The following is a 22,545-nucleotide window of genomic DNA, read 5'->3' on the forward strand; positions in this document are numbered from 1 at the left end:
ACGCCACACACATAGGTCATCGAAAATTCCTCCCGCCACTTTTTTTGAGTTTTTCCAGGTAGTATAGATGTGTTCTTCAGTGGGAACAAAAGATATCAGCTACGGAAAAAGGAAAGAAAGAAGAAAAGTTCGGACGTTCGGATGATACCAAAAGCCGGAACGACGCCGAAAAAATCAGGTTTTAGGCGAGACACATGAGAGAAGGCAGAGTCAACAAAAATGTAGAGACTAATGGAAAAAATATTCAGAAGATATTGTAAATGGTTACCTGAGAAGAAGACCGGAGACCAGAGAATCAAATGGAAAAGGCAAAATGAGATGGATAGACTTTCAAGTAAGAGAGGAATAGAGAAGGGAGCATATGATGACTTTTTTTAATACTAGCTACATAGATATAGCCCTTGCTCCAATTAAAGATTTGGAGTCATTAATAAAATATTCTTTTATTAATAAAATATTTCTTTAATGTGTAACACAAATTACATTACAATTACAATTATAAATTACATCAAAATTGAGCCATTCTTTTCTAACTTGAATTTTTAAACCTTATTAAATCATTCTTCTAATTTATACGGAGTAATTTTTATTACGTGTATAAAAATTTATTTATGTGTTATATAGTAATTATTTATAACAATAATTTGATACATCTAAAAAAAAATATTATACAACATAATTTGGACATCTCAGGATAATTAATTTGTTACGATCCATATAGTAATATATGATAATATGTTTCTTTGCAATAATATATTTCTTTGCAATTGTATTAGATGTTTAATATGTTAAAACGAATTATTGTCTTATATGTTACGTTAACTGTTTTACTTTAATATATTCTTATTAGAATATATATTTGGATGCTACAGAATTTTTTTACGTAAACGAGGGGTGGCCGCCGCAACGCGCGGCTGACCACCCTGCTTGTTATTGATAATTGTAATTAATTAAGAAATTTACACCTCAGCAAACATGATTAAGATGTAATTAGGAAATGCCACATTGGATTAAGCTTCATGATTTAGATAGATAGATAGATAGATAGATAGATAGGTAGGTAGGTAGGTAGGTAGGTAGGTAGGTAGGTAGGTAGGTAGGTAGGTAGGTAGGTAGGTAGGTAGGTAGGTAGATAGATTTTATCATTACTATATATCTCAGCTATATATCAGAATTATTAATCTGTTTCATAATATTAAAAAATATCTAGAAAAAATATTGATAATCTTACTCAAGATGCAATAGCAATTGTGAGTGTCGAATTTAACAATGTCGCACTCGATATACTCGATATGATAAGTGATGTAGAAACTGTCAAACCTATTTATTTAACAAGTTACTTCAACTTGCTTAACAATCTGATTTATTTAAAGAGTTACCTCAAGGAACTTAGTGAGTGTAACTTCAATAAAGTTTATTGTCTAACCGATGGTATATATCCGGATTAGGCGATGATAGTTAAATCGTCCAAAAGACCGCATGAACCGCATGCAGCAAACTTCAAAAAGTATCAAGAATCTGCTCGGAAAGAAAACGGGCCTTTGGAGTGCTACAAGGACGTTGGCATATCATTAAAAACCCAAGACGACAATTCTATATCGAACATTAAAAATCCAAGCCGACAATTCTATATCGAACACATTTGCGAGATTCATTAGTTCATCATCTACTACGATAAAAGTGAAGATATTTCGTATGCCCGAGAGACATATTAAATTAACGTGGCCACTATGTTATGATCCAAGTCGGGTCATACCCAATAACAAGCTTATCAACACTTTATATGTATTTATTTTAACGATTGGATTGTTAAATGAATACGCGACACTTGAACTTTAGAAAATCGGTTTTCTAAATTATGATCACTTGAGATAAATTATTTGGATAATTTATATATGTTGTGGATTTAATTATTTATAGGTTTAAATAATTATGTTGTATTTTATAAAATGGTTTATGAAATAATTACAAATAACAAATACATGCCTATTTTATACAAGTTTTATAAAATAAATATAAGTTTTATAAAATAAAACTTGTTATAAAATACACATGTGGTGTGCAGAATTTTGGTCTCCAAGATGCCACACCCATGCTTGTTTTGTTTATTTTAAGACCACACAAGTGCCAAGGGACATGCCTATTAGTTTACCAAGGGCCTTGACTCAAAGGGCACATGTAATACACATAAAAACACCAAGAAAAAAACTGCAATTTCAGCTCCTGCTTTGCTGTTTCTGTCGTGTTCATTCAGCAGCAAAAGGGGTTCATTATTTTGGTTTTTCAAGTGGTAATCAAGTGTCATTAAAATCCTAACTATTGTACTAGGTGTTGGTTACAAGTTTGGGGTATAATCTCTTGAGGTTTCATAGTTTTGAGACTCAATACATCATCATCTTTTGATAAGTTGCTGTCCAGAATTTTGAGTGCAATCAAAAGGGTTTCAAGCTTGGTTAATTAGTTAGTTAAGTGTTTAAATCTTAACTAACTCAAAGGGTGGTGTTAGTGCTTCAAAGGATTGGGTTTTACACACTTGATCATCACCTTCTTCATCATACAAAACAGCCCTCAATTTACTTGAGGAGGTATTAATCTTACTTCCTTTGTTCTTGTATGTAAGCATATGTTTCAAGACTTGATAACAATATGGAATTCATTAAAATGGTTTAACATATAAACTTGTTTCTACAAACAATCATGCTTCCGCTTTCTTTAACTATCATAAAATGGCTTTGTGATTAAGTTGACATTTAGAACTTGTTGTTATGTTGAATTCCTTCATTGGTATCTAGAGCCGAAGTCTATGAAATATGCTTCTTATATATGGTCTTTAAAACCCATCAACTTTGCATTCTACTAACATGCATGAAAGTAAAATGCAAAATAAATGGATTTGGGAGGGTTGTATAAGGTTGGCCGAATTTTAAGGGTTCCAAAAGTAGGTTTGGAACTTGAAAATTGGTCATTTTGTTGTATGTTGAAGTTCACAATCAAGCCTTGGCCTTTTGTTTGAATGGTTGCATGTTTGGTTGAATTAATTCATTCATTTGGTATGTAATATTAATTCATACATGTGGTTGTAATATTCATGCAATTTGGTTTGTAATATTAATACTTTGGTTATGTAATTTATTTTATATTTGGTATGTAAAATAGATTAGGATGTATTTTCATTTTCTAGACAAAATGTATTAGGATATATTTTGTAAAATGATAAAGATGATGAAGACTTGAAGAACATTTGAAGAAGCATTTGGATGCAAGATTAAGTGGGAGTTTTAAAATCTCCTACTTTGTGTTATTACCCTTACCCGGTGGCATTTTGTTTTCGGCTAAACAAAATGCTTACCAAAAATGGCTTGATTGTGAACATATGTTTTGCATGCTTGGTTGTTATTGTATGATTGTGGATTGTATGTTTGTATGCTACAAGTTAATCACACATGTAAATAACAAACAAAACTAAAATTTAATTGGTTAAATTAGACATTATTAACAACATGCAAAACGACAATTTAAATGGTTAAATTGAAATGGTAAAAGGACATAAATAAACGGTTATTAAAAACATGATAAGGATCATACATATAAAATGGTTTATATCATGTAATTAGCTTAATTACAAAACATGAAAAATGGATTTTCAAATAAACCATACACTAAATGCATGTTAGTGTATGGTGCAAAAGTTTTCTCAAACTAGAATTAATGAAAACTTAAAATCCCTTATTAACAAGGCAAACAAGTTAAACGCCATCCTATTGTGTGACACTTAAAAGTATTAGGGAACTCATGATGGGATAAAGGTCACCTAACCATTATGAGCAAACTAATATGATTAAGGTAAATTTCGCATGCTTGTGGGATAAAGGTCACCTAACCACATGTATGTTAAATTTACAAGTCTATACAAGTAGGACGACTTGATTTGGGAATCATGAACTTAGGGTCACCGAAGCATGAGGAACAAATAGGCGTTGATGGGATAAATATGCCATGCAAAAGGATTGCATGATCCCATACTCTAGAAGTTGCAAATGGATTGCAATTGTCATTTATTGACTACCTAGCTAAATCAAATTGCGGGATAAAGGTCACCTAACCGAAATTTGGCTTACCATTGGATTCTAGAATTTAATAATTCAATTTGATTTAAAGGGTATTGAATGTTAAATTAAAATCGATACTTAAACGAACTTTGTTAATTTTGTAGATGGCCGCCAATAACAACAACAACATTCCAAACGCACCACTTAACCTAAACCACCTATCATTAAGGTCTCTCTTAGAGAAAGACAAACTCAACCATACCAACTTTATGGATTGGTTCCGCAATCTTCGGATTGTCCTCAAACAAGAGGATAAAATGTATGTGCTTGAGGACCCCATTCCCGATCAACCGGATGAGAATGATGTGGAGGCAATGGCCTCTTACGATAAGTATTGCCACGACTCCCTTCAAGTCTCATGCTTAATGCTTGGGACTATGATACCCGAACTCCAAAAGGATTTCGAGCATCATAGTGCATACGACATGATAACGCAATTGAAGGAGATGTTCCTCCAACAAGCGCGTGTCGAACGCTTCGAAACGGTTCTGGCGCTACATGCTTGTCGTATGGACGATACCCAATCGGTTTCATCTTATGTACTTAAGATGAAAAGCCTTGTCGATCGTGCTAACCGTCTTAACCTAAACATATCTAATGAGTTAGCCACCGATCTTATCCTTAACTCCCTATCAAAAAGGTTTGATCAATTTGTAATTAATTACAATATGAATGGGATGGATAAGAGCATAGGTGAGCTTCACGGTATGCTTAGAACGGCGGAAACTAGCATGGGTAAAAGGGCTTTACCCGTGTTAGCAATCGATCAAGGTGGATCCAAAGGTAACACCTCTAAGCCAAAGGTGGCTAAGAGGAAAGGACCCGCCCATCAAGGCAAAGGGAAGGGGAAGATGGTTACCCCAACCAAGAACAAGGCTAAGAAGCAAAAGGTAGCCGAGAAGGCAAACCCCAAGGAAGACCCATGTTTCGGTTGCGGTGAAATGGGTCATTGGAAACGAAACTGTCCGGTCTATCTTAAGGAGTTGAAGGACAAGAGGGATGCAGGGCAAACCTCAGGTAATATATATATGGTATATATAGAGCTTAGTATTACTTCTTCTAATACATGGGTATTAGACACTGGATGTGGAACTCACATTTGCAATTCATTGTAGGGGTTCAAAAGAAGTAGCAAGCAAACGGGAACATCAAGTCTCTACATGGGTAATGGGGCCAAAGTGCAAGTGAAGGCTCAAGGAGACTTTGTGTTAAAGCTTCCAAGTGGTTTGGAACTTATTTTGAAAGATGTTTTGTATGCACCCGATTTATGTCGAAACATTATTTCCATTTCCCGTTTGAAACAATGTGGTTTTTATCTTAATTTTGTTAATGATGATATCCATATTTATTTAGATAATGTATTCTATTTCAAGGCTTCACCTTCAAATGGAATTTATGAATTGGTTCATGATGACACATCATCTAGTAGCTCAATGTACCATACAAGCACCAAGAAACTCAAAAGGGATTTGAGTGATTCCTATTTATGGCATTGTCGCCTTGGTCACATAAACAAGAACCGAATGCATACACTTCAAAAGGATGGACTTTTGAAATCAAATGAAATGGATTCGTTTGATGTATGTGAATCTTGTTTACAAGGCAAGATGACTAAAGCACCTTTCAAAGGGACTTATGAAAGGGCTAAAGATTTATTGGGATTAATACATTCGGATGTATGTGGACCCTTTAAACCCATGACTAGGAATGGTGAAAGATACTTTGTTACATTCATTGATGACTTTAGTCGTTTCGGATATGTCTATTTATTAAGACACAAGGACGAAACGTTTGAAGCATTCAAAGAATATCAAAACGAAGTACAAAATCAACTCAACAAGACAATTAAGGTACTTCGTACCGATAGAGGAGGTGAATACCTAAGCGATGCTTTCCAAGATCATCTTAGGAGTTGTGGGATTATCTCACAACTTACTCCACCCGGAACACCCCAACTCAATGGAGTTTCCGAAAGGAGGAACCGAACCCTAATGGATATGGTTCGATCTATGATGGCGAGAAGCTCATTACCTCTATCATTTTGGGGTTATTGTCTAAGCTCCGCGGCTCGTATTTTAAATATGGCCCCAACCAAGAAAGTGGAACGAACTCCTCACGAGATGTGGTTTGGTAAACCTCCATCTCTATCATACTTAAAGGTATGGGGATGTGAAGCTTATCCTAAGCGTTACGTCCCTAATAAGTTGAATGCTCGATCCACGAAGTGTATCTTCATAGGATATCCCAAGGATGATATGGGATACTATTTCTATGATCCATCCGAGCAGAATGTATTTGTTGCTCGGAAGGCGGAATTCCTTGAAACTAAGTTCCTAATGGAAGGAAATAGTGAAAGGAAGATAGATCTTGAAGAGGTTCAAGATCAAGTAGATGATACACAATTGGTTAACACTAGCACTCAACATGAAAATGTTGATAGTGATCAAATGGATGATCAAAATACACAAGACATTCGTAGATCTGGTAGGATTAGCAATCCTCCTGAGAGATATGGATTTCTCATAGATGGTTGCTATACGGTTGATTTGGATGAACCAACAAACTACCAAGATGCTTTATCAAGGATTGATAAAGATAAATGGCAGGATGCCATGGACGCCGAGATGCAATCCATGTATGAAAACCAAGTGTGGGAACTTGTTGAGCAACCTCCTAGCTCTAAGCTAAATGGCTTTTCAAGAAGAAAACCGACATACATGGAAACTTGGATACATATAAAGCTAGACTTGTAGCAAAAGGTTTCACTCAAACTCAAGGGGTTGATTATGATGAAACTTTCTCGCCAGTGGCAATGCTAAAGTCTATTAGGATATTATTTGCCATTGCTGCTCACTACGACTATGAAATATGGCAAATGGATGTCAAAACCGCTTTCCTAAATGGATATCTTATGGAAGATGTCTATATGGTCCAGCCTGAAGGTTTTGTTGATCCAAAATATCCTAAAAGGGTATGCAAGTTAAAGAAGTCAATCTACGGATTGAAACAAGCATCTAGAATGTGGAATCATCGTTTTAATGAGGAAGCCGAGAAATTTGGCTTTATTAAAAATGGTGATGAAGCTTGTGTATATAAGAAAGCTAGTGGGAGCACTATCATATTCCTTGTACTATATGTGGATGATATATTATTATTTGGGAATGATATTACCACAATGCAAGGAGTCAAAACTTGGCTAAAGAGTTGCTTCTCCATTAAGGATCTTGGAGATGCACAATACATATTGGGGATAGGGATCTATAGGAATAGATCCAAGAGATTGATAGGTTTAAGTCAAAGTACATACATTGATAAAATCTTGAAAAGGTTCAAGATGGAAAACTCTAAGAAAGGTTTGGTACCTATTCAAAGAGGAACCAGTCTCAGTTCATCTCAATGTCCCACCACGAAAGATGAACAAGAGAAAATGAAGAAAGTCCCATACGCATCTGCTATTGGGTCTATCATGTATGCAATGATATGTACTAGACCGGATGTGTCATGCGCTCTAAGCTTGACAAGTAGATACCAGAACAACCCAGGAAACAGTCATTGGATTGCTGTTAAAAGTATATTGAAATACCTTAGGAGGACTAAGGATATGTTTCTAATATATGGGTCTGGTGAGGAGGAACTCGCTGTAAAAGGTTACGTGGATGCGAGTTTCCAAACTGATCGAGATGACTCTCGATCACAATCTGGTTATGTCTTCATGTTAAATGGTGGTGCGGTCTCTTGGAAGAGTTCGAAACAGGAGGTTGTTGCGTTATCCACTACAGAGTCGGAGTACATTGCCGCCTCACTGGCAGCTCAGGAAGCTGCATGGATGAAGAAATTCATCGACGACTTAGGAGTGGTCCCTTCCATTCAGGACCCTCTTGAGATCTTTTGTGACAACGAGGGTGCGATTGCTCAAATCAAGGAACCTCGTGCCCATCAAAAGACTCGTCACATTGAGCGGAGATTCAACTACATAAGGGATGAAGTTGAAAAAGGAAAGATATGTATTCGCAAAGTTCATACAGATCATAATGTTGCGGATCCACTCACGAAGCTTTTACATGGGCCAAAACATGAGGGACATGTTTGTGCATTAGGGCTTCGATATTCTAGTGATTGGATATGATCTATTTTATGTATTGTACCGGAACGAAATTATTCAAACTCATTAATTTAATTATGAGTCATGTTCCAATTTTGCATATTTTATCCATGAATAAACTATTATTCTAAATTCCGTAGTTGATCACATTTGTGGGAACAAGTGTGAGGTCTAGACTATTATGAACTTGGATTGGTTAACATTCAAATGGAGAATGTGGGGCAAGGTTGCAACCAAGGTTCATAGATATTTGTGGGACACAAATATTGGAGGACCCGCTCTCAAGATTTACTGTATGGAGCCTTTGTGGTTGATCACATGTAATCTTAAGTAAAGGAGAATATCATTGTATCCTCTGACCTGAGATACATATTGGGTTCAGATATTCACCGAATATCGTGCCTTGATTCTTTCCTTCGCTATTCTGAAAAGGTAGCTCATAAGGGAGGCTTCAGGTATGGTACAAAGTGTAGTGTCTAGGACGTATGTAGCCAAGATGGAATTTGTCCCTCTTATTCGTTGAGAGTCAGATGTCTAAGGCCTGATAAAGTTAAATCTATAAGAGAGTGATCACTCTATGTCTCTTGGATTTAACATGACATCTAGGACAAAAGGATATATTGAAAGATTCACCTAATCATGTTCGAGATGGGAACTCAAAAGGGATGATGTTATTAAATGGCACAAAGTCATAACATATTGGGGGTGATGGACGGTAGTTAGGTGGTATCCATCACTTGCATTAATTTCTTATGTTTCTCGTGCAAGTGGGAGATTGAAGATATTTCGTATGCCCGAGAGACATATTAAATTAACGTGGCCACTATGTTATGATCCAAGTCGGGTCATACCCAATAACAAGCTTATCAACACTTTATATGTATTTATTTTAACGATTGGATTGTTAAATGAATACGCGACACTTGAACTTTAGAAAATCGGTTTTCTAAATTATGATCACTTGAGATAAATTATTTGGATAATTTATATATGTTGTGGATTTAATTATTTATAGGTTTAAATAATTATGTTGTATTTTATAAAATGGTTTATGAAATAATTACAAATAACAAATACATGCCTATTTTATACAAGTTTTATAAAATAAATATAAGTTTTATAAAATAAAACTTGTTATAAAATACACATGTGGTGTGCAGAATTTTGGTCTCCAAGATGCCACACCCATGCTTGTTTTGTTTATTTTAAGACCACACAAGTGCCAAGGGACATGCCTATTAGTTTACCAAGGGCCTTGACTCAAAGGGCACATGTAATACACATAAAAACACCAAGAAAAAAACTGCAATTTCAGCTCCTGCTTTGCTGTTTCTGTCGTGTTCATTCAGCAGCAAAAGGGGTTCATTATTTTGGTTTTTCAAGTGGTAATCAAGTGTCATTAAAATCCTAACTATTGTACTAGGTGTTGGTTACAAGTTTGGGGTATAATCTCTTGAGGTTTCATAGTTTTGAGACTCAATACATCATCATCTTTTGATAAGTTGCTGTCCAGAATTTTGAGTGCAATCAAAAGGGTTTCAAGCTTGGTTAATTAGTTAGTTAAGTGTTTAAATCTTAACTAACTCAAAGGGTGGTGTTAGTGCTTCAAAGGATTGGGTTTTACACACTTGATCATCACCTTCTTCATCATACAAAACAGCCCTCAATTTACTTGAGGAGGTATTAATCTTACTTCCTTTGTTCTTGTATGTAAGCATATGTTTCAAGACTTGATAACAATATGGAATTCATTAAAATGGTTTAACATATAAACTTGTTTCTACAAACAATCATGCTTCCGCTTTCTTTAACTATCATAAAATGGCTTTGTGATTAAGTTGACATTTAGAACTTGTTGTTATGTTGAATTCCTTCAAAAAGCTCATCGAACACGCTTGAAATCTTCCCACTAATTTCAGCGTTTGACACACTACACAAAGGGGACCTTCCAACATAACTGAACATGAAGACATAGACGAAGACGAAGATGAAAATGACGTGTAGTTTTAAGTTTTTAACTTATGTTTAAGTTAATGTATTGTTTAAAATTTAGAGTAGTTTTAAATTTATTCTATTCCTGTTTTAGTTAACGCGTTTTAATTATTTGTTTAATTTGTATTTAAATTAATAATTTAAATTAAATATATAATAATATAAATAGTTCAATTGATAATAATGATGATGATGATGATGATGATGATAACACTAATAAAAGGTGAGGTCGTGTGATGGAGAGGAAGTATGTCATGGTTGAAAGTGGTGTACGATTGGTATGTGATGGAGAAAAAATGGGAAGGAAATGGAGAGAGAAAATTGATGTGGCAGTTTGTCTTATGGAGGAAGGACGTCATGATTGGGAATGGTCTTAAGTGAGTTTTTAATTACCTCTCGATTGAATTATTCAGCGTTAAATGTTGAATCATTCAGCATTCAATGCGTTTGTTACTGACCACTGAATGGCTCACATGTCTTAATGGTTCAACATTCTATTAGAATTTGAGGAACCCAACAAGACATGTGATTTACACCGATCACCACCCACAACAACGAACACATGAACTAAAGCATAAGCGATAAATAAAATGATAAACGATACAAGGGTTTAACGTGGTTATATCCCAACTCCAACTTGGAGAATGGTGTAGTCCACGGGCGCAAACCATAAATTTTCTTCTATTATTTTCGTGCACATCATAAACAATGGGATAGGGTTATAATACATATGATTAAACTAAATAAGGAAACAAATCAAAAGACTTGCTCGGTTCAGTTAACCCTTTCCTCGCGGTCCACGAGAATTAACTTCCAAACTCTCGACAGACAATTTCGCATTTCAAACAACCTGCTCACGTCCAGTTAGGATTTGTGTTTCGTGACTGCACCCTCGCAATCCGGGAGGTGCTTATTTCCTTTTTGCCTTTGTCGTTTGTTTAAAGTAAACAATCTCCCAATTGAAGTTATAACAAACCTCGCACCAATCTCCATTCCAACAAAGTCAAGGAACCCCATGTATACCGCTAATAACACTTGGGACACGCACACTCCAACCACAACAAGTTGGAAGACTTCTGATAAAGAGTTCTTCAGCGTACCTAGTCAAAATTAGAAATCAAAACCGCATAAACTGTCAACGTTGCTCAAACACACCCACAACTAGGGATGGAAATGGCCACCCGATCTGGTGGATATCCACCCAATCCACCCGCTTCGTGATGGATATGGACGAACCTAAATGGATATGGATACGGATATGGATGAACCTAAATGGATATGGACATGGACATGGATGAAAAGTTTCATCCATAGATATATCCATTACCACCCGAAATACATATACATATACAAATACATAAATATAGATATATGTTTACATATTTACTATTACAAGTTCATTTACCGTTAGATTTATATTTTGTTTTCAACCTTATAATGAAATAAGTATAATATATTACAATAAAATACGAATATCTAATAAAATAAACTTACAAATTTCATATTTATTTTTTCATAATCCATGTGTTATAGTAAAATTTAACAAATTTTGTTATATCTTCGACAAAGATTACACATTCTTATGGGTAGATTTTAAATATGTCATGTTATATTTATTTCTGCTATACTACATTTTTATTTTAGTCGCATATTAGAAATATCGTAACATTTTTTTAATATCCATTGGATATCCATTAACCAGCTTAATCCACTGGATATGGATATGGATGGATGACCTGAAACTAAACGGATATGGATATGGATATGGATGAACAAAAACTATATGGATATGGATGTGGATACGGCATCACCCGCTCCATATCCGATCCATTGCCATCCCTACCCACAACAACACCCGATTAACTGACTATAACTCCTTTTGAAATTAGAAATCGAATTCGCCTCAATTAGCCGGGTCACGTTGCACTTTCACATCGCTATACTACGAGAAGTATTTCGACACCAAAAAACATCGTTGAGTTATAATTCAATCTCTAAGTTACTAGCTTGGGTCATCTCGGCTTTTTCCACCACCATCTTGTTACACTAAAACATCATTTTATTACTTTATAAGATCCATTGAAGTATGCGAGACTTCAATTACAGGATTTAACCAGCAGACTCTAACGCCTCACTCATCGCGCTAGACACATCTAATCCTGTCACTGACATGTCAATGATCAATCGTACATACTTTCTTATCTATCTTTAATTTTTCTTCCCAACAATCAGAAAACCCGACAAAAGCCTTTGTATACTATTCATCAAGGCACACAGAGAGAACGCAACATTTACCCACCTCATACCGCTATGAATCCTACTAAAACGCCTAAACATAACTAAGAAATAGACCTATAACATTAAACATTAAGAGTAGGTACACTTTTTTTTATTGAATAGAAAGATGAATGGAAAAGAGTATTTAGAAACAAGACCGCCAAATTTGATAGAAGGTTTAGTTTTTTCATAACCTTTACATTACTTCGTAAAGAAAACATTGGTATGTGGAGATATAAAGAAAGTTGGCTCTATCTCCAGTATCTTGAATGCTTCTTGGTAGTCTTTGATGGATTTGAAATGCCTTATATTCTTTGGGTTAAAATGCAAAACATTTATCAGGTAACTAATGATAGAATTCTAAAAGCAGCCATCAATACAATTGTTTACATGAATTCTTAGGAGTGGTGAAACCTCGAGTTGGATGTTATTGACGAGAGTGTAGCTGAGAAACACAGAAAGACAAACATGTTTACTCAAATCCATGTAGCTAGCACCAAACGTCATGTGATTATTATGTTATAAGCAGGTGAAATGGCATCAAAATAGAAAATGATGATCTAACTGACTGTGTTACTGTAACAAAACTGTTATTGTGAACCAAAACATCTTTATTATATAATTGAAGGTGTAGATGAAAGCTTAAAATCCTCATTTTCAGGAACGTATTCGTTAAACCAGGCGACTAATATTGTGCCCTTGTCATTACAATTGTTAATAATGTTAATAAGTAAGTGATGTAAAGACATAAAAAAAAGTTAAACCCTTCTTTGTGAGTATATCATTACATCAAAAACGTGGATTGTGTTATTGGCATTGACTCTAGGCACAATATTAGCCGTCAGCCATCAAGTATAATGAACATGTACATGAAGATTGTAAGGCTTCATCTACCTTTGAATGTATTACAAAGATGTTTTGGTTTTTATTGGCAATTTTGTGACTGTCACACAATAAGTTTAATCATCATTTTTTGTTTTGATATCACTTGTCCTGCGTATAACATATTAATGTTACATGGTTTTGTTTAAACATGAATGTCGCTGTGTGTTTTAAAGCAATACGTTCGTCAATAATAACTCACACGAGGTTTCACCTATCCCAAGAAAGTTTTTCATGGAGATATTGTTGTATTCTTTGAGAATTCTTTTATTAGTCGGTATCTGGTGAGTGCCTTGCATTTTAACCCAAAAGATATAAAGAAATTCAAATCCATTGAATACAACCATGAAGCATCCAAAAAACAGGATTGTGTTATAATGAACATGTACATGAAGATTGTAAGGCTTCATCTACCTTTGAATGTATAACAAAGATGTTTTGGTTTTTATTAGCAATTTTGTGACTGTCACACAATAAGTTTAATCATCATTTTTTGTTTTGATATCACTTGACCTGCGTATAACATATTAATGTTACATGGTTTCGTTTAAACATGAATGTCGCTGTGTGTTTTAAAGCTATACGTTCGTCAATAATAACTCACTCGAGGTTTCACCTATCCCAAGAAAGTTTTTCATGGAGATGTTGTATGCTTTGAGAATTCTTTTATTAGTCGGTATCTGGTGAGTGCCTTGCATTTTAACCCAAAAGATATAAAGAAATTCAAATCCATTGAATAAAACCATGAAGCATCAAAAAAACGGGAGATAAACGTGACTTTCTTTGTATCTCGACACACCAATGTTTCCTTGCAAAGTTTTGCAAGGGCTATAAATTAGACCTTATATTAAATTTGGTGGCTTTAATTTCGTAATACCTTTTTTTCATTCATCTTTTTGTAAAGAGATATTAGTTAGTATTGAGTCATAATGTTTATAGTTATAGTTATGTTTAAGCGTTTATAAAGGTTCAACACCCACAATGGATATTTTAGTGGCGATTCTTGAAGCAATAGATCCACATCAACTAAACCTAAACTGTCGACAGGTGATCATATACATACATATGTATATGTATATTTTAGTGCGAAAAGCTACTTAAAGTCAAAAGACACAAGATATTAAACCGCGGTAAGTATAAATGTACGCGGTGGGACTGCGCAGAATATTAAAGAGTGCGTAGACTTCTCGCAGTACTTGTGCGGAATGCCTAAGTGCGCGTGCATCTTACTTCCGCGCAGGTCTCAAACCTATAAATAGGGAGCCTGGCCTCTCATTTGAGGTTGTTGATTCTGGAAGGATTGCCCTGGCGATATTGATCTCTCTTGTGAATTCGCCCGAGGCTTGATCTTTGTTGGCTAGGGTAATTTACGAAGACCGGGACATGGTTGTTGATCGTTTAGCACTTAACAAAATATGACAATAAGGTCCCAAAATCCTAATCGACATCCATTATACCCCCTCATTGCACTCAATCCTTGATTAGCCTTTATTGGATAATCTAAGATTGATCAATTGGCGCCATCCGTGGGACACGAATAGAATTGAAATGAGAAATTCACGTTCATTTTAATCGAGCTATTAAACTCATTTCCTAATTCTAATCGTGTTATTCTCTTTGTTACATTGCAGGAAAGTGTTCTTGATCAAAAAGAAGTGAAAAACTTGAAAGTATTCTTGAGTGAAAATGACTACGTGCAACAAGAAGAGTACAAGCACTATAGGTGTATCTGACCCGAAAAATGCCACGAACTTTGACTTTCAAGCAAGTCCTGAGGCTAGCCAACAAACTAAAGAGTTACTTACAAAGGCATCCGCAAACGCCAAAGTAAATGAAGTAACACAATCAAATGTTATGGTTGAGAAAACGAATATGGCAAAACGAAATTTCCAGCATGCGCGTGAGGAACAAAAAGCAGACGAAATGAGGTTAAAATTAGCCTCTACAAGTGCACAGGCAAAGGCGGACAAAAGTCTAGCTAATGAAAGCAATGCGCGTAATACCACTGAAAATGCGGAGACGAAAATGCCCAAAAAGACTGCGAAAAGAGTGCTTACGCCCTTAGAGGCAAAACAATTGTTGAGGGAAAGAGGTTTTGACCTCCGCATCCCAAACAATTATGAATGGCCGCTCAATGACATATCACCAAATGCGCAAAGATTAATAATAAATCATGATGAAAGTGCGAGAAATGTAATTCAAGACCAAAATGATTTTGGCTCGCCGGTATTAATTTTAAAGAAGGCAAGAAGCACTAAAACTCTATTGCAGAATTCTGATAGTTCTGAAAATTCTGAAAGTGATCAGGAGGTGGTTGAAATTACCAAATTAAAACGCAAAAGGCCTCCCACGCCCATTCCGCATTATTATGAAGAAGGAGAAACATCTCAGGCCGCAAAAATGAAGAATGCGCAAACATTTTTGGCAGATATGTTCAAGAAGTTGGCACCAAAAGATATTCAACACAAGTTTGACCGACCAGATGTTATTCAGCAAATGATTGAAAAGTATTGCACGGATAACACAGAAGCGCGGCCAAAAAAGGCAACTGAAATAACGTTCGCAATAGACAAGTTTGTAGAGCACATATCTGATTACCCAATTACTGCACCACCCATTGTGCCCGCAACTCTGGGTGTATACTCGGGGTTAACAGATCCGCTCGACTTTTTGCAGAGATTTGAAGGAGTTATAAGCACATATAATTGGGATGAACCGGTTGCGTGCCGCGTATTCCCAATGGTACTACAAGGCTTAGCGCGTGAATGGTTTCACAATTTAAGCGTAAGAAGCATTATTGGATTCGTGGACTTAAGAGAAAAATTCCTTTTGCAATTTCAAAGTCTGTTGCCGCAAAAGAAGACGCACATTGAGTGTCATGATATCAAGCAAGGCTTCAAAGAAACGTTGGGAAGTTTGTTGACAAGATACATTTATGAATGCCAGAAAATCCCAAACCTCAATGAAGACCAGAAAATTTCTGGATTTGTGCATGCGATAAATTCGCAGAAGCACCCAACTCTTGTACGTCGTTTGCGAAGAGATGTACCGCGTAATTTTGCCAAATTCATGCAAGAAACATATGACTACATTCACTGTGGAGAAGACAGCAATATAGTGCAAAATTGTAGCTGGAGCAAGGACAGGAGTTGGCGTGATGATAATGATACATGTCGTGATGGTAACGGGGATGGGTATCGTGATTATAACAGTGGATCTGGGCAGCAACGAAGAAATAATAATGGTGGAAATTGGCGTAATGATCGACGGCACAATAATGGGGATGGTGGCAATCAAGGTTATAATAACCGTGGCAGGAATTACACACGAAAGTTGAATAATGATTCCTTTGCTATCATCCAAACATTATCAAAAGCGCCAAAAGAGATACTTTTACAAGAGCGTGTTGCTAAGGCATTTCCAGACCCTCCGCAACTGAGTGATAATAATAGGCGTGACAAGTCTAAATTTGTATCTTTCATGATGATCATGGTCACGATACAAATAGATGTCGTGACCTTGTTGAGCTAATTGCAGACGCGGTTGGGCAAGGGAAATTGAATCATCTGTTACTTAGTAAAGAAACGAGCACAATATATGCAATAGCTATTGAAACGACCCGTCCATATTACTATAAACGCAGTACGTTATTCATTGGTCCCATAGCGAGGTATTTGACCTCTATATGATACGTTTTAGAAAAAATATTGCATTCATTTCATAAAAAGCACACCATTATTATACATAATGCATGCTTTAAACAAGTGGGCGATTATTTAAGAAATAATCCCCATGATACATCGGTTTCCAAATACTACACACGTGACATAACAATCGAATATAATACATGACAAAGGTTTTATTGAATGCAACACTTCATTTAAACAAAAGCATGAGACTCCATGCACAGTTTGCTCAGATAATGCAACAGCGGAAGACTTTCTTAAGGACCTGAGAATAAACATGTTTAAACAGTTAACACAAAGGTTGGTGAGATATATAGGTTTAGCATCGATATAAATATAGACCACAAGATTTTCATAGTTATAAATATATGTACACTCGCAAGTGTATAAAAGTATTCTATAAGTTGTTGAGCGCTTCGGTAACCATACTTAACTATTAATGTGGCATATTCCATCTATTATGAAATCTCTCTACACTGTACCAAGTGTAGTAAAAACGAAGTACTATGCAACCGTTTACGATACTAGAGCGACTAGCCCGGTTGGGGTTGTCAAACTCGATAGATCTATCAATAGGATTCGCGCTTACATATTCTTACAACATGTAAATATTAGTTACCAAGCTATTAGGGAAGATATGCAAGGTGGTACAACTCAACGTAGAATATATTTTAAGTACTTGTGTCCATGGCGTAAAACATAAAATGCATGTATTCTCATCTCAAAATATTTGTAGAGTTTAAAAATGGGACTATATACTCACGGTAGTAAAAGTATATTAATAATAAGTTTTTAACTTATTAAAAATATGGCCGTCGTCCTTGGATTCACGAACCTATAATAATAATAACGATTCAGATAATAAGACATGTGAACAAAATTAATATAGCAAGTTCATATCATATATTCAATCACATGTGATTGTTTAAGTTTATATTTTCAATCACATGTGATTATTTATATTTTCAATCACATGTGATTATTTAAGTTTATATTTTTAATCACATGTGATTATTTAAGTTGTCAAGTTTAGTAGTCCAAAATAGTCCGAAAAGTCCAACAGTCCAACAGTCCAATAATCGGTATATATATATATATATATATATATATATATATATATATATATATATATATATATATATAAAATCTTAAAATTACCCCACAGCGTATTGTGTACATATTGTCTTGCATCAATCCAGAGACGTATTGTATACGTATTATCTTAGAATTAACTAAGACGTATTGTGTACGTATTGTCTTATGATTTATCAAAACGTATTGTGCACATATTGTCATGGAACGTACCAAGATTATTATATATATACAATCTCGAAATTAATCAAGATTATAATATTTTGTTATACTAATGATAACATGTTCAAATATATATAGGATATAGGAAAAGTTAACAAGGATATGGTTAATATAGTTTTTATAATATAAATTTCGTCCAAACCACGTTAATTTTAGCAGATTTTGTTTTGCTCGCTAAATATTCATTACAACTCCGTTTAAAGTGAATCAAATTGCTATGGATTCCTTAAGAAGTCAATTTTTACAAAACCAATTCGAAAAGTTCATCCCAAGTAGTAATTTTTAGAGCTTTACCCTCTTTTTGTATCGGTGGACAGATTTGGAAAAATCCCGGCATCCACCCAATATATGATTTTTGATAAAATACTTCCACTTTGTCTAAAATCATGAAAAAAAATACTGGAAGTCTTATTTACATATATTAACATATTTCCAAAGTCTTAGCCTCGAACTCAAAGTCTAAGATAGGTTTTTAATTCCTAACCCAAAACAGCCCGCTTTTTACTGAATGGAGATTAAAGGATATATGTTAAGTTTCAAGGTGTTCTTCATATGTACAAGTTATAAGTTCTTATATTAAGTTAATATAACATCATAATACATATAAATAAGTGTTATTAGAGTTAAGTTAGAAAGATTAGATTAGTTTTTCAAACAAGTTTAGAATCAACTAAACTATGTTCTAGTTTATAAACTCTTATATAGATAGCTATAAACATATGAATTGAACAAGAGTTGAAGTAGAGTTTTTACCTCAAGTTTAGAATGTAAAGTTGCTGGAAAGAAGTAGTAGAACAAAACTTGAGAGAGTTCTTGCAAGTGTGTGTGAAAATTGGAAGTAAAATTTGGAAAATGAATGTGTAAAAATGAGTTAGAAATGGTGCTTATTTATAGGCTTGAAAATTTGGCTTTTAGTAAAAATATCTAAGATAAGTTAAAATGTATTAAGTCATGGATGACATATTAAATTAATTAGGTCATGGATGACATATTACACAAATAATTGCAGATTTCTATTGGTATATACCAACCGTAAATACTTCTAGAAGCTGTGTATAATACGGGTAAAAATACCGTATGAATGCGAATAGAATTCTTGAGAAAATTGAACAGAAATATGAGTATAGCTATCCTTTATATGTATTAGTATATTATAAAGTGTATTCAATACATGTAAGGATATATTTACACTCGTAATACATTATATGTAAATACATTTTAACATAAGTTAATTACGTCGTTTAAATAGTAACATATATATTGTTCAAAAACTCTTTAAATTAGTAGTATGAAAATATATATACAATACTTTGTTAATATACTTAATGAGATATTTAATTATCATATTTTCAAGTTATATATATATAAATCCGTAAATATACACAATAATTAAACAATTAAACAATTAAATCAAGTTATGACGTTCGTGAATCGTAGGAATAAAAGGGTGAACAAAAGCTTGTGTAAAACTCTTTCCGGAGGTTCAAGATTTATTAAAAATTCATTGTTTATCAAGTCGGAATTATATAAAGATTAAGTTTAAATTTGGTCAGAAATTTCCGGGTCGTCACAGCTATACCCGCATTGGCAAGCACGCCAAAGACACCAAATGTTAATACAGTGGTACAACAAGAACGCAAAGCACCCGCAGTCAGGAACTTGGGTGCAAAGGCGGTAGGCAAGAAGGACAGCTTGCAAGAAATTCAAGTAATCAATATGGTGAATATTAATGGTAATGTGCAAAAGCAGAATCCTTTTGAAGACTATGAAAAATGGCAGCTTGAGCCTATAACTTTTACGTCGATAAAAGACTGCGGATTGTCGGAGGAGCCAATAGTAATATCGTTTAGGATTGCAGGAGCTGGTATACAAGTAATGAAAGTGCATGTTGACACTGGAAGTAGTGTTGATGTTATGTACAATCAATGTTTCCGCAAACTTCCAAAAGATATTCAGTCAAAACTCAAGTCAATCGCAATGTCTTTGTTAGGTTTTTCAGGAGAATCCGCGTGGCCTATAGGGCAGTTGGAGTTAGAAATTGAAATCATGGATGAGCAAAACACAATGTTAGTGCGCAAGGCCTTTTTAAACCTGTATTTCATGAACACTGTGTCGCGCTATAATATTCTTCTAGGGCGCACGGCTGTGTGTAAGCTGGGTATAATTTCCTCAACAATTCATGGCATGGTAAAATTTGCAACTTTCAAAGGTATTACGACGGTTACATCTACGGTTCTAGAACCATTATGCGCATCTATAATGGTGGATGAAAATATTGGAATAGAAGGCCATGTTGTTGTTGTTGTTGCTAGCGCAGATGTGATGATGATCGAATGATTTTGATAACAAAATTTTGAAGTTTAAATGAGACGTTAGAACACAAATGTTGTTAGTGCGAATATTAATAGTATTTGTTGAAGACGCTATTGTTTAGAAATAGGTATCATGGAATACGGCAAATGTATTTTGGCAATGTATGGTGCTTGTCAAATACAAGAATGTGAATAAATAAAGAAAGTTTTTTGGTTTCTATTTTGATGTCATTATACGCGGGAAAAGTTATATTGCGCAAACTGCGATAGTGATAATTGATACGTAACATGGCAAATTATGCATGTTGACTTCACGAAATAATGAACAAATTTAATAAATACGGCATAAGTGATGGAAAAGCCAACTTAATGCAGAATTATAATAAGATTCAGTGTGCTATTGTAATCAGTAGCCTAGTATTGTAAAACCGCATTTATGGTCTTAGGTGAAATATATAGTGATCGGAAAGATATGCTTGCGTGAAACTTGTTGACTTGAAAACATTGCATAAGTAACAAGCTCGCAATTGTGTAAGTGATGGCAAAGTCCACTTATTGTTTCAATAATTAACAAGTGTATGCGAAAAGATTGATACTTATAAATTTCCCAAAGTATTTGACTTAACAATACTTGGATGCTTCGCATAAAACGCATATTTGCCTAAGGATCGTTTCGGCGGACTTAGAAGATTCATAATGTGCATAAGCACGTACATACAGGTTGTTTCGCATAAGTAATTGTTTGTTATGTGCACAATAATAAACAATGAAATTGTAAAGGACAGTGCTAGTAATTATGAATATTGATAAAGTACTTAAGCACTATAAAAGTAAACAGTTGCAACTGATAAGAAAATATTAACATTGATAAAACCGCGTAAGTTGACGGTTACAAGTTCCAAAATGAAACGCAAAGTCTATTGCGAAAAAACTGAAAGGTTACAATTTTAATTGCACAACATCTTTAAAAGTGACATCTTCCTGGTTGCTGAACGCGATAAGCTCAGGAATGTCAATACACTCTACCGCTTTGCTGGTTTCTGCGTAAATATCTTTCGCAATCTCTATATCGCAGATCTCTTTCTCAATCACTTCTGGATATGGTGCACCAATATCATACGCAGTTGAAATTGTGGCCAAAAACTCGCAACGTTCACAGAGTTTAACCGCGATGAGATATGATTGAAATTTCTCAGTAACGGGCTTGGAATCCATGATTTTATGACCAAGTTCGGGTAAGTAGGCGACAAGCTGCTTAAACTGATCATTTGCGGTTGGAAGCTGAGATTGAGATTTTGCGGCCGTGATAAGAGTGGTGACTTGAGACTCAGAAGCTTTGAGTGCGGTCTGCGCAGCTTCAAGTTCTTTCTTTAATTTCGCATTTTCTTTCTCAAGCCGTGAAGCTTTTTTGCTAGCTTGCTTGGCCGCATTGGTTTGCACTTCAACTTCATTGACTAAGCTGTCACGGCGACGAATGTCGTCAACCAAGAAACAAACTGCAGAATAGCAGTTCTGCACTCTAGCGCTTTCCATAGTTTCATCGTCGATTTTGTGTAGTTCAGCAAGAATGTCATCAGGAACCGCACTGCCAAGTTGCTTGATATGATCTGCGGCTGTTTCTCTGTCGATATCAACATGTTCACGGAGATGGTCGAATTTTACAGATGTGATCGGACTTGGTGGTGCAAAATTTTTGCCAAAAACATCATAAGGGATATCTTGGGATATGTTGAATTGAGGTCCCTCTTGTTCTTGAGAACTTTTCGTGAGATCAATAGGTTCTGTGCAAAATAATCAATAAAGATGTTATTAAATAAACGCAGTAAGAATGCGAAGGAAAAGCAGAAATGCATGGGTAAGTAAGTCACATA

Source organism: Rutidosis leptorrhynchoides, chromosome 5 (genome assembly GCF_046630445.1).
Source record: "Rutidosis leptorrhynchoides isolate AG116_Rl617_1_P2 chromosome 5, CSIRO_AGI_Rlap_v1, whole genome shotgun sequence".
In the NCBI taxonomy this organism is placed as follows: Eukaryota; Viridiplantae; Streptophyta; class Magnoliopsida; order Asterales; family Asteraceae; genus Rutidosis; species Rutidosis leptorrhynchoides.